The sequence below is a fragment of the Triticum urartu genome, chromosome 3A, assembly GCF_056163025.1.
Source record: "Triticum urartu cultivar PI428250 chromosome 3A, HENAU_Tu73, whole genome shotgun sequence".
NCBI classification, from domain to species: Eukaryota; Viridiplantae; Streptophyta; class Magnoliopsida; order Poales; family Poaceae; genus Triticum; species Triticum urartu.
Window position 1 is genome coordinate 663,888,865 of NC_141875.1, and position 14,899 is coordinate 663,903,763.

The following is a 14,899-nucleotide window of genomic DNA, read 5'->3' on the forward strand; positions in this document are numbered from 1 at the left end:
GTTCCATTTATATGAGAGATATGTTTTATGGTCATGCTCCTATGGTAAATGGTTTATTCTTAATGAATCTCGAGCGTATTGCTACACATATTCATAGTGTGAGTACCAAAAGATGTAAGGTTGATAATGATAGTCCCACATACTTGTGGCACTGCCGCCTTGGTCACATAGGTGTCAAACGCATGAAGAAGCTCCATGCAGATGGACTTTTGGAGTCTCTTGATTATGAATCATTTGACACGTGCGAACCATGTCTCATGGGTAAAATGACCAAGACTCCGTTCTCAGGAACAATGGAGCGAGCAACCAACTTATTGGAAATCATACATACTGATGTGTGCGGTCCAATGAGTGTTGAGGCTCGCGGTGGCTATCGTTATGTTCTCACCCTCACTGATGACTTGAGTAGATATGGGTATGTCTACTTAATGAAACACAAGTCTGAAACCTTTGAAAAGTTCAAGGAATTTCAGAGTGAGGTTGAGAATCAACGTGACAGGAAAATCAAGTTCCTACGATCAGATCGAGGAGGAGAATACTTGAGTCACGAGTTTGGCACACACTTAAGAAAATGTGGAATAGTTTCACAACTCACGCCGCCTGGAACACCTCAGCGTAACGGTGTATCCGAACGTCGTAATCGCACTCTATTGGATATGGTGTGATCTATGATGTCTCTTACCGATTTACCGCTATCCTTTTGGGGCTATGCTTTAGAGACTGCCGCATTCACTTTAAATAGGGCTCCGTCGAAATCCGTTGAGACGACACCGTATGAATTATGGTTTGGGAAGAAACCTAAGCTGTCGTTTCTAAAAGTTTGGGGATGCGATGCTTATGTCAAGAAACTTCAACCTGAAAAGCTCGAACCCAAATCGGAAAAATGCGTCTTCATAGGATACCCAAAAGAAACAATTGGGTATACCTTCTACCTAAGATCTGAAGGCAAGATCTTTGTTGCCAAGAATGGACTCTTTCTGGAGAAAGAGTTTCTCTCGAAAGAAGTAAGTGGGAGGAAAGTAGAGCTTGATGAAGTATTACCTCTTGAACCGGCAAACGGCGCAACTCAAGAAAATGTTCCTGAGGTGCCTGCACCGACTAGAGAGGAAGTTAATGATAATGATCAAGATACTTCTGATCAAGCTCCTACTGAAATTCGAAGGTCCACAAGGACACGTTACGCACCAGAGTGGTACGGCAACCCTGTCTTGGAAATCATGTTGTTGGACAACGGTGAACCTTCGAACTATGAAGAAGCGATGGCGGGCCTGGATTCCGACAAATGGCTAGAAGCCATGAAATCCGAGATAGGATCCATGTATGAAAATGAAGTATGGACTTTGACTGACTTGCCCGTTGAACGGCGAGCCATAGAAAATAAATGGATCTTTAAGAAGAAGACAGACGCGGATGGCAATGTGACCATCTATAAAGCTCGACTTGTCGCTAAGGGTTATCGACAAGTTCAAGGGGTTGACTACGATGAGACTTTCTCACCGGTAGCGAAGCTAAAGTCCGTCCGAATCATGTTAGCAATTGCCGCATTCTACGATTATGAGATATGGCAAATGGACGTCAAAACGGCATTCCTTAATGGTTTCCTTAAGGAAGAATTGTATATGATGCAGCCGGAAGGTTTTGTCGATCCTAAGAATGCTGACAAGGTGTGCAAGCTCCAACGCTCGATTTATGGGCTGGTGCAAGCATCTCGGAGTTGGAACATTCGCTTTGATGAGATGATCAAAGCGTTTGGGTTTACATAGACTTATGGAGAAGCCTGCATTTACAAGAAAGTGAGTGGGAGCTCTGTAGCATTTCTCATATTATATGTAGATGACATACTTTTGATGGGAAATGATATAGAACTCTTGGACAGCATTAAGGCCTACTTGAATAAAAGTTTTTCAATGAAGGACCTTGGAGAAGCTGCTTATATATTAGGCATCAAGATCTATAGAGATAGATTGAGACGCCTCATAGGTCTTTCACAAAGCACATACCTTGATAAGATATTGAAGAAGTTCAATATGGATCATTCTAAGAAGGGGTTCTTACCTGTGTTACAAGGTGTGAAATTGAGCTCAGCTCAATGTCCGACCACGGCAGAAGATATAGAAGAGATGAGTGTCATCCCCTATGCCTCAGCCATAGGTTCTATTATGTATGCCATGCTGTGTACCAGACCTGATATAAACCTTGCCGTAAGTTTGGTAGGAAGGTACCAAAGTAATCCCGGCAAGGAACACTGGACAGCGGTCAAGAATATCCTGAAGTACCTGAAAAGGACTAAGGAAATGTTTCTCGTTTATGGAGGTGACGAAGAGCTCGTCGTAAAGGGTTACGTCGACGCTAGCTTCGACACAGATCTGGATGACTCTAAGTCACAAACCGGATACGTGTATATTTTGATGGTGGGGCAGTAAGCTGGTGCAGTTGCAAGCAAAGCGTCGTGGCGGGATCTACATGTGAAGCGGAGTACATGGCAGCCTCGGAGGCAGCACATGAAGCAATATGGGTGAAGGAGTTCATCACCGACCTAGGAGTCATACCCAATGCGTCGGGGCTGATCAAGCTCTTCTGTGACAACACTGGAGTTATTGCTCTTGCCAAGGAGCCCAGGTTTCACAAGAAGACAAGGCACATCAAGCGTCGTTTCAACTCCATTCGTGAAAATGTTCAAGATGGAGACATAGAGATTTGTAAAGTACATACGGACCTGAATGTAGCAGATCCGTTGACTAAACCTCTCCCTAGGGCAAAACATGATCAACACCAGAATTCCATGGGTGTTCGATTCATCACAATGTAACTAGATTATTGACTCTAGTGCAAGTGGGAGACTATTGGAAATATGCCCTAGAGGCAATAATAAAAGCATTATTATTATATTTCCTTATTCATGATAATTGTCTTTATTCATGCTATAATTGTGTTATCCGGAAATCGTAATACATGTGTGAATAACAGACACCAACATGTCCCTAGTAAGCCTCTAGTTGACTAGCTCGTTGATCAACGGATAGTCATGGTTTCCTGACTATGGACATTGGATGTCATTGATAATGAGATCACATCATTAGGAGAATGATGTGATGGACAAGACCCAATCCTAAACATAGCACAAGATCGTATAGTTCGTTTGCTAGAGTTGTCCAATGTCAAAGTATCTTTTCCTTAGACCATGAGATCGTGTAACTCCCGGATACCGTAGGAGTGCTTTGGGTATACCAAACGTCACAACGTAACCGGGTGACTATAAAGGTAGACTACGGGTATCTCCGAAAGTGTCTGTTGGGTTGACATGGATCAAGACTGGGATTTGTCACTCCGTATGACGGAGAGGTATCACTGGGCCCACTCGGTAATGCATCATCATAATGAGCTCAAAGTGACCAAGTGTCTGGTCACGGGATCATGCATTACGGTACGAGTAAAGTGACTTGCCGGTAACGAGATTGAACAAGGTATTGGGATACCGACGATCGAATCTCGGGCAAGTAACATATCGATTGACAAAGGGAATTGCATACGGGGTTGATTGAATCCTCGACATCGTGGTTCATCCGATGAGATCATCGTGGAGCATGTGGGAGCCAACATGGGTATCCAGATCCCGCTGTTGGTTATTGACCGGAGAATCGTCTCGGTCATGTCTGCTTGTCTCCCGAACCCGTAGGGTCTACACACTTAAGGTTCGGTGACGCTAGGGTTGTGAAGATATGTATATGCAGAAACCCGAATGTTGTTCGGAGTCCCGGATGAGATCCCGGACGTCACGAGGAGTTCCGGAATGGTCCGGAGGTAAAGAATTATATATAGGAAGTGCTGTTTCGGCCATCGGGACAAGTTTCGGGATCACCGGTATTGTACCGGGACCACCGGAAGGGTCCCGGGGTCCACCGGGTGGGGCCACCTATCCCGGGGGGCCCCATGGGCTGAAGTGGGAGGGAACCCAGCCCAAAGTGGGCTGGGGCGCCACCCCCCAAGGGCCCATGCGGCTAGGGTTGAGGGGAAACCCTGGAGGGGGCGCCCCCTTGCTTGGGGGGCAAGCCCCCCACCCTTGGCCGCCGCCCCCCCTAGTAGATTCCATCTACTAGGGCCGGCGCCCCCCCCCCCTTGGCACCCCTATATATAGTGAGGGAGAGGAGGGACTTCATACACCAGCCCCTGGCGCCTCCCTCTCTCCCTGTTACGTCTCCCTCTTGTAGCATAGGCGAAGCCCTGCTACTGTGACGCCCTGCATCCACCACCACGCCGTCGTGCTGCTGGATCTTCACCAACCTCTCCTTCCCCCTTGCTGGATCAAGAAGGAGGAGACGTCTCCCGTCCCGTACGTGTGTTGAACGCGGAGGTGCCGTCCGTTCGGCGCTGGTCATCGGTGATTTGGATCACGTTGAGTACGCCTTCCTCATCCCCGTTCTTTGAACGCTTCCGCGCGTGATCTACAAAGGTATGTAGATGCAATCCGATCACTCGTTGCTAGATGAACTCCTAGATGGATCTTGGTGAAACGAGTAGGAAAATTTTTGTTTTCTGCAACGTTCCCCAACACAGGATACTTACCGGTGATGACCGTAGTTTGAGGAGTTCATGTATTCACTATGTGTTAATGCTTTGTTCCGGCACTCTATTAAAAGGAGGCCTTAATATCCCTTAGTTTCCGTAAGGACCCCGCTGCCACAGGAGGGTAGGACAAAAGATGTCATGCAAGTTCTTTTCCATAAGCATGTATGACTATATTCGGAATACATGCCTACATTACATTGATGAACTGGAGCTAATTCTGTGTCACCCTAGGTTATGACTGTTACATGATGAACCGCATCCGGCATAATTCTCCATCACCGATCCATTGCCTACGAGCTTTCCATATATTGTTCTTCGCTTATTTACTTTTTTGTTGCTATTGCTATCATCACTACAAAATACCAAAAACATTACTTTTACTACCGTTACCTTTTACTACCGTTACCACTACTATCATATTACTTTGCTACTAAATACTTTGTTGCAGATATTAAGTTTCCAGGTGTGGTTGAATTGACACCTCAGCTGCTAATACTTGAGAGTATTCTTTGGCTCCCCTTGTGTCGAATCAATAAATTTGGGTTGAATACTTTACCCTCAAAAACTGTTGTGATCCCCTAAACTTGTGGGTTATCAAGACTATTTTCTGGCGCCGTTGCCGGGGAGCATAGCTCTATTCTTTGAGTCACTTGGGATTTATATCTTCTTATCATTATGAAGAACTTGAAAGATCCAAGAACCAAGATTTATCCCTCAACTACGAGGGGAGGTAAGGAACTGCCATCTAGCTCTACACTTGATTCACCTTCTGTTTTGCGTAAGCTTGCGACACTTAAACCTGCTTATGCTATTCGTTCTGATATGTCGCATGTTATTGATGATGCCACTTCTGCTATACATGATACTTATGATGAAACTACTTCTATGCTTGATACTACTGTGCCACTTGGTGAATTTCTTGATGAACAACTTGCTAGGGCTAGAGAGATTGAAAATATTGAATCTGATAATACTGATGAAATTGATGATGAAGACTTGCCTGTTATTCCCGAGGGTTATGTTTTTGATAAAGAAGCTTCTTTAGCTATTTTAGCTTGCAAAGAGATACAAACTTAAGAGGCTATTAGCTAAATGGAATAAGCAATCTCTAAATGCTAGGATGAAACCTGACCCTACTTTTGACCTATCTATGTTATTGATAAGGATTATGAATTCTGTTGATCCTGATATAATTACTTTGGTTGAATCTGATCCTTTTCATGGCTATGAATCTGAAAGTGTTGTGGCACATCTTACTAAATTAAATGATATAGCCACCTTGTTCACTACTGATGAGAGAACTCGTATATTTTATATCCTTAAAATATTTCCGTTCTCATTAAAGGGTGATGCTAAGATATGGTTTAATTCTCTTGATCCTGGTTGTGTGCGTAGTCCCCAGGATATGATTTATTACTTCTCTGCTAAATATTTCCCTGCTCATAAGAAACAAGCTGCTTTAAGGGATATATATAATTTTGTGCAAATTGAAGAAGAGAGTCTCCCACAAGCTTGGGGGAGGCTTATCCAATTACTTAATGCTTTGCCTGATCATCCTCTTAAGAAAAATGAAATGCTTTGCCTGATCATCCAATTACTTAATTTTGTGGAAATTGAAGAAGAGAGTCTCCCACAAGCTGAGGGTTTGTACTAGTAGCTATGTGTTTGATCTCTCTCTCTCTCTCTCGTGTTCTTGATTTGGCACGGTCTTGAGGTATCGTGGGCTTTGTTATAGTTGAATCATATGGAGTTTCTCCTTCTCTATCTAAAGGAAATATGCCCTAGAGGCAATAATAAAGTTGTTATTTATATTTCCTTACATCCTGATAAATTTTTATTATTCATGCTAGAATTGTATTAACCGGAAACTTAGTACATGTGTGAATACATAGACAAACAGAGTGTCACTAGTATGCCTCTACTTGACTAGCTCGTTAATCAAAGATGGTTAAGTTTCCTAACCATAGACATGAGTTGTCATTTGATGAATGGGGTCACATCATTAGAGAATGATGTGATTGACTTGACCCATCCGTTAGCTTAGCACTATGATCGTTTACTTTGTTGCTATTGCTTTCTTCATAACTTATACATGTTCCTATGACTATGAGATTATGCAACTCCCGAATACCGGAGGAACACTTAGTGTGCTATCAAATGTCACAACGTAACTGGGTGACTATAAAGATGCTCTACAGGTGTCTCCGACGGTGTTTGTTGAGTTGGCATAGATCGAGATTAGGATTTGTCACTCCGACTATCGGAGAGGTATCTCTGGGCCCTCTCGGTAATGCACATCACTATAAGCCTTGCAAGCAATGTGACTAATGAGTTAGTTGCGGGATGTTGCATTATGGAACGAGTAAAGAGACTTGCCGGTAATGAGATTGACCTAGGTATGATGATATTGCTGGGGAACGTAGTAATTTCAAAAAATTTCCTACGCACACGCAAGATCATGGTGATGCATAGCAACGAGGGAAGAGTGTGATCTATGTACCCTTGTAGATCGACAACGGAAGCGTTTGGTTGATGTAGTCGTACGTCTTCACGGCCCAACCGATCAAGCACCGAAACTACGGCACCTCCGAATTTTAGCACACGTTCAGCTCGATGACGATCCCCGGACTCCGATCCAGCAAAGTGTCGGGGAAGAGTTCCGTCAGCACGACGGCGTGGTGACGATCTTGATGTACTACTGTCGCAGGGATTCGCCTAAGCACCGTTACAATATTATCGAGGACTATGGTGGCAGGGGGCGCCGCACACGGCTAAGAATAAGATCACGTGGATCAACTTGTGTCTCTGGGGTGCCCCTGCCTCCGTATATAAAGGCTCAAGAGGGGGAGGCCGGCCGGCCATCATAGGGTGCGCCAGGAGGAGTCCTACTCCCTCCGGGAGTAGGACTTCTCCCCCAATCCTAGTTGGAATAGGATTCGCGAGGTGGGAAAAGAGAGAGAGAGAGAGAGAGAGAGAGAGAGAAGGAGGAGGGCGCCGGCCCCCTCTCTCCTTGTCCTATTCGGACTAGGGGGGAGGGGCGCGCGGCCCAGCCCTGGCTGCCTCTCCTCTTCTTCCACTAAGGCCCATTAAGGCCCATATAGCTCCCAGGGGGGTCCGGTAACCTCCCGGTACTCCGGTAAAATCCCGATTTCACCCGGAACACTTCCGATATCCAAACATAGGCTTCCAATATATCAATCTTTATGTCTCGACCATTTCGAGACTCCTCGTCATGTCCGTGATCACATCCGGGACTCCGAACAACCTTCGGTACATCAAAATGCATAAACTCATAATATAACTGTCATCGTAACCTTAAGCGTGCGGACCCTACGGGTTCGAGAACAATGTAGACATGACCGAGACACGTCTCCGGTCAATAACCAATAGCGGAACCTGGATGCTCATATTGGCTCCTACATATTCTACGAAGATCTTTATCGGTCAGACCGCATAACAACATACGTTGTTCCCTTTGTCATCGGTATGTTACTTGCCCGAGATTCGATCGTCGGTATTCCAATACCTAGTTCAATCTCGTTACCGGCAAGTCTCTTTGACAAAGGGAACAATGTATGTTGTTACGCGGTTTGACCGATAAAGATCTTCGTAAAATATGTAGGAACCAATATGAGCATCCAGGTTCCGCAATTGGTTATTGACCGGAAGTGAGTCTCAGTCATGTCTACATAGTTCTCGAACCCGTAGGGTCTGCACGCTTAACGTTCGATGATGATCGGTATTATGAGTTTATGTGTTTTGATGTACCGAAGCTAGTTCGGAGTCCCGGATGTGATCACGGACATGACGAGGAGTCTCGAAATGGTCGAGACATAAAGATCGACATGTTGGAAGGCTATGTTTGGACACCGGAATGGTTCCGGATGAGTTCGGGCATTTTCCAGAGTACCAGGAGGTTACCGGAACCCCCGAGGAGTCAATGGGCCATATTGGGCCTTAGTGGGAGAGAGGAGGAGGCAGCCAGGTGGAGGGCGCTCCCCCCAAGCCCAATCCGAATTGGGTGGGGGGCCGGGCCGCCCTTTCCTTTCTCCTTCTCCCTCTTCCTTCTTTTCCTACTCCAACTAGGGAAAGGGGGGAAACCTACTCCTACTGGGAGTAGGACTCCCCCCCTTGGGCGCGCCCTACGAGGGTCGGCCCTCCTCTCCTCCACTCCTTTATATACGGGGGAGGGGGGCACCCCATAGACACACAAGTTGACAGTTATCTTAGCCGTGTGTGGTGCCCCCCTCCACAGATTTCCACCTCGGTCATATCGTTTTAGTGCTTAAGCGAAGCCCTGTGTCGGTAACTTCTTCATCACCATCATCACGCTGTCGTGATGACGAAACTCTCCGTCGGCCTCAGCTGGATCAAGAGTACGAGGGACGTCACCGAGCTGAACGTGTGCATATAGCGGAGGTACCGTGCGTTCGGTACTTGGATCGGTTGGATCATGAAGACGTTCGACTACATCAACCGCGTTACTAAACGCTTCCGCTTTCGATCTACGAGGGAACGTAGACACACTCTCCCCTCTCGTTGCTATGCATCTCGTAGATAGATCTTGCGTGATCGTAGGAATTTTTTTTAAATACTGCGTTCCCCAACAGTGGCATCCGAGCCAGGTCTATGCGTAGATGTTATATGCACAAGTAGAACACAAAGAGTTGTGGGCGATAATAGTCATACTGCTTACCAGCATGTCATACTTTGATTCGGCGGTATTGTTGGATGAAGCGGCTCAGATCGACATTACGCGTACGCTTACGCGAGACTGGTTCTACCGACGTGCTTCGCACACAGGTGGCTAGTGGGTGTTTGTTTCTCCAACTTTAGTTAAATCGAGTGTGACTACGCCCAGTCCTTGTTGAAGGTTAAAACAGCAAACTTGACGAAAAATCGTTGTGGTTTTGATCAATGTTGCGGATATCGCTTATCGGGAACTTATCGGTCGACCCATGATAAGGGGTGAATCGGCCAGTTTATCGGCATATCGGCCGATTTATCGGGAACTTTTGATGCGTAGGTAAGAACGGTTCTTGCTAAGCCCATAGCAGCCACGTAAAACTTGCAACAATAAAGTAGAGGACGTCTAACTTGTTTTTGCAGGGCATGTTGTGATGTGATATGGTCAAGACGTGATTATATAAATTGTTGTATGAGATGATCATGTTTTATAACTCAGTTATCGGCAACTGGCAGGAGCCATATGGTTGTCATTTTATTGTATGAATGCAATCGCCATGTAATTGATTTACTTTATCACTAAGCGGTAGCGATAGTCGTGGAAGCAATAGTTGGTGAGACGACAATGATGCTTTGATGGAGATCAACGTGTCAAGCCGGTGACGATGGTGATCATGACGGTACTTTGGAGATGGAGATCAAAGGCACAAGATGATGATGACCACATATCATATCACTTATATTGATTGCATGTGATGTTTATCCTTTATGCATCTTATTTTGCTTTGTACGGCAGTAGCATTATAAGATGATCTCTCACTAAATTTCAAGGTATAAGTGTTCTCTCGCAGTATGCACCGTTGCTACAGTTCGTCATGCCGAGACACCACGTGATGATCGGGTGTGATAAGCTTTATGTTCACATACAACGGGTGCAAGCCAGTTTTGTACAAGCAAAATACTCGGATTAAACTTGACGAGCCTAGCATATACAGATATGGCCTCGGAACACTAAGACCGAAAGGTCGGCCGCTGCTGATGCCTTTTTTCTATAATAAAACTTATCATGTCAACAAAGTGCTAGTGGACACACATGAGTTTCAAGTCATCACCATCTCTACTTCTAGCTGGGAGCAAAACCAGGGAAGGAATAATAGTTGTAGCTTGTTCCACAATTAGAACCTTCTTCAGCTGAAATGTTCCCTTCTCAACAAGGCATGGCTTTAGGATTAGCCGACCATCACAGCAATCAATTCATCACATGAACGATCATCAGTCCATAGTTTCTTCACTTGTGGAGCGTACATAGCCGTTTGAAATACACACGCAGAGGGTACAAAACTACAAATACATACTTGGACACTAGCTTGATTACAAACCATGCGTGTTGGCCACACCTAAATTTAGGCCACAGTCCCACGACTCGACTGCCTATTTGACAACTTGTTACATTTCGACAAAGTTTATCCAAGGGAATGATAAATTGAAATAAACCTAGAACCCATCAGGCAAAGGCGACCAGATCACCTTCACTGGGATTAATGCAAAATTAGTCTTAATCTTTCGAGCACTAGACCCGGGGTTGCCAGTATTGAAGAAACAATCATGTTTAGAGAAATTGGATGGCTCCGGGCCAACCTTGAACTTGAAGTGTATGCAAGAATCTATTACCACAGCAATCACAGACCTTTTTAAGCTTCGCGCCTCATCAATGACACCATCAAAGAGCCGAATTTGTTCATTCAACCCACTGGTAAAACAGCCGAGAGATAGATTGAAGCTTCTTTGCACTTCTGATATGGCAACTTCTACGGTTGCCTCAACTGCATTTTCAATATTTGAAAAAGTTATGTCAACTGCGCCACAATCGCCATGGATGTGTCTCGTGAACACACTACGATTCCGCATGCCCATGTGTCCTAGAGCTGACACCCCATCGATCAGTTATAGATCATGCTTTTCTGGTTCAACAGTCTTGGTCCTCATGTCGTATTCGATTAAAATCTCACCCAGAAAATTAATGCCTCTCTTGGGGCCAGCCATGTTGATGAGAGAGCCCTACAAAGTTATCATTATTTAGTAGCTCTTTCATATAAAAGTAAGAAACATCCTAAACACTTCCCTTATGATGTTTAACTTGCAAGTTTGCAACAGTATTTACATTAAAAAGGGATATTTTACAATGGATGAACAAGCTCTTCATTTTTATGCATTTCAACAGATGAATCACATGGAAGCATCTTTGTTGATGCAAAAGAGATGAAGTGGTTGTAGCACATGAGTGAGAGTACGTAATCTCATCTGTTCTATGGATGTGATAGTGGATGTGAGTGTGATCTCGAAGCAATGTTGGAGGGGTGAGGATAAGGGATTCCATGCATGTAGCTCAACCTCCACAGAAACTTTCTGGATGTGATATTATAAAATGAAAAAGAAGTGATTTTAAGTAAGGAATAAGTCTATTCAACTCCCCAGCTCAGAGCATTGAGGCTAGTCTATAAGATCAGGTACCTGACACCCGAAGTATTCCATGTTGTCTAAATCATTCACTGGGGTGATTTAGGAGGTGGCTTTGCCCATACACTCCACATGGCACATGTGGAAAAACCACCTACAAAAATGCACCTAGCGGTGATTTAGACAATGTTGAATACTTTTAAGAGGTAGAATACCAGTCGTTTTACCCATGTGGTCCACAGGGCACATCTGCAAAAACCACATACACATCATCTTACTAATCCATGTTACTCCCCACTATGACTAGACTCATAGTGGGAAGGCACATACTACTAGTAACTAGCTATATTACCACATGCCTCTGTCTCATAATAGAGAGTGATGTTACTCATGCTAGGGAGTGATACAATTTCCAATGAATCACATTAATGACTAAGACAACATCAATAGATAGCTGTCTTCTACTTAAATTTGCTTAACAACTACTCTCTCTGTCTCATAATATAAGAGCGCTGTTAAAAAAACGCTCTTATATTATGGGACGAAGGGAGTAACAAATTCATCCCCCGAGTACCCTTTGACGAGATTTCCTTTTCTTGGTGGCAATGCACTGGCTTTCAACCAGTGAAAGTAAACAAAGTAAAGGAAAACTAAACTCAAGATTTTAACAGAGAATATATCAGTTAACCCCATATATATACTTGAAAAGAAGAAAGAAAAGAGGTATTGATCACTTACTCTCTCTGCGGTCCGCGAAACTTGCAGCCCTTGAATATGTGCACTTGTATATAGAACCATCACGGTGCCTGCTCTTCAGATATACCTCTAGAGGGAACACGCCGTCCAAGGGCTGCAATCGGTTTTGAATTTTCTTTCGGGCTTTAAATTTTTGTCTGCTGTGCGAGTCACAAGACACAGAACCTTAATCTTGGTCGCGATCCAGATCCAAAACTAGCACGAGAAGAAGGACACATACCTAGAAAGACGACGAATATATGGAGTGGGAGGCTCGTAAACTGGTTGCGCGAGCGCTGGTGGCCACCGGCGAGGCGGAGCTGAGGCCATGAGAGATACAAGATTACAAGTGGCCGCGAGAGGCAGTGCATTGGGGCAGGAGAAGCGGCAACGCCCGTCCGCCAGGCCGTCGGAGTAGACGAGGAATCGGGCGGAAGATTCGCGTTTGAGCGCGCGGCACCGCCGGGGCAGGGGAGTAGTGCTGGATTGGTGGCGGCGGGCTGAGGCTCGATCGTTCCTGCTGGAACTAATCCCGCAAAATCTGTTCTGCGCGCCCCAAGGAGCAGCAGCAGGTCGCTGGATCAGCAACCCGCAGCCGTCCCTCAAATTTGCATCGTACGTTTAAAATTAACTTGCTCAGTTATGAAAACCCCACAGGTCCACAACTCGACTGTATACACAGCTATTGACAAAGTTTATGCGAAGTCTCATCTCGTTGACGTTCCCTACAAGGCCACCCCCCCTAGGTCGCATGATCTCCATCCCACGGCTGGCAGTTTTTGGCCAAAATATCCAAAAGAAAAAGTCTCCTAAAGGAAAGAACTGCCATGGCATTTTCAAAAACTGCCTGCCCCACAACACTCAAATGCAGTGAAACTGCTAGGGGACCACGTTCGTTCACTACCCATCTTCCGGTGAACGTTTGCCAGGGATGAGGGTCCAAGTTTATTTAAGGATGTGATGAACTAGAATAAAGGCCAGTGCCCTTTGACAGTGGCGACCAGGTAGCCTTCACTGAGATTAACGCAACATTACTCTTTATCTTTCAAGCATTAGACCCGTGGTTGCATTGAAGGAACAACCATGTCTAGTGGAATTGGATGAATCCAGGACAACCTTCGACTTCAGGTATATCCGAGAACCTGTCACTACAACAACCACATACCTTCTTAGGGTATTGACGGTGCATAATCTGGTCAGTACCCTCGGTAAGGATTGCTAATGAGTTGTGTCTACGGGAGTACATGGGAGTGAGAGCCCCACAGCCTCCACATTATATGCATGGTGGGGGTTAGGGTTTTACAGTACAAAGATCCAATCTAGCCCCGTTGATGATGTCCTGGATAAGGAGGTACTAACCACGTCAGCCCCCAAGCATGGGCTGGGCCGAGGATCCCTAAACTACCAACCAAGTGGGTTGCATTTGTCAGTCCCCACGACATACTCAAGATGGAATCTCCCAAAGACTTGGCGCACACTCCAAACAAAATGTAATCCTTGGCATGTTTATCCCCGATGTAGCCGACCTACGTGTAACTCTAGGTACCCCTGGTGTCTATATGAGATGAGGGGTTTATACCATAGAGGTAGATTCATTCACACATATGATCTCGAGGTAGATCAACACGTACTCTGTACCCCATCCACAATCAATACAATACATGTAGAACATAGGGTTTGACCTCTTCGAGAGGGCCTAGATCCCTTCTTCGTCCTATTATCATCATGCCAAGATCACCAGCTCGAGACCCCCTACTCGAAATATGTCGGATTTAGCTTCGTCATTGGTGGCCCACGCATGTCCCTTTGTGTGGTCGCAGCGGCTCGATGGCTTGCCTTCAGATCAATGAAAGCATCGGATGTGGCAAAACCTCCTTCCCCGGAGAACTCATTGTCCTCGGCAACATCACGCTTTACGCCGATTCGACTTTCCACCTCGGCCGAATCAAAAACTTCGCTCCAGGACAGACCATCAGGTTTGGAAACCTGGATTACGTTGTGGACCCTGCGGCGAGCTTGCATTTTCGGGCTGGGTACCATTGAACGAGTTCAATGGTACGAACTATCCTAAGACTCCACAGGAACTGTTTAATCTCAAATACTCTAGCCTTAGAGTTACGGTTGAGAGGGCATTTGGAGTTCTGGAGAATAATTTTAAGATCCTGGATCAGAAGCCATTCCATAATTTCCCCACCTAGGTTAAGTTTGTTCTTACTTGTTGCATTCTGCACAACTGGATCCTGCAACGAGGTTGTGATGACCTGGTGCCGTATGAGGAATATGTGATGCCCGATGATGTTGTGAGCTTCGTTCATGGTGTGGAGGCATTTGACAACGAAACCTGAAAGAACTGAAGGATGGAGTGGGCTCAGGCAATGTGGAAGAACAGAGATAGAAGAGTAGGAAGAAGTAGAAGCAACAGAAAAAGAAGAGGACAAGGATGGACTTCCAACTA

The 14,899-nt window shown here is 45.3% G+C and overlaps 1 pseudogene; it reads right to left on the reverse strand.

The window, feature by feature from the left end:
• Positions 1 to 10,746: 10,746 nt before the first annotated feature.
• On the reverse strand, positions 10,747 to 11,304 carry LOC125547138 (uncharacterized; annotated as a pseudogene).
• Between the last annotated feature and the right edge of the window lie 3,595 nt (positions 11,305 to 14,899).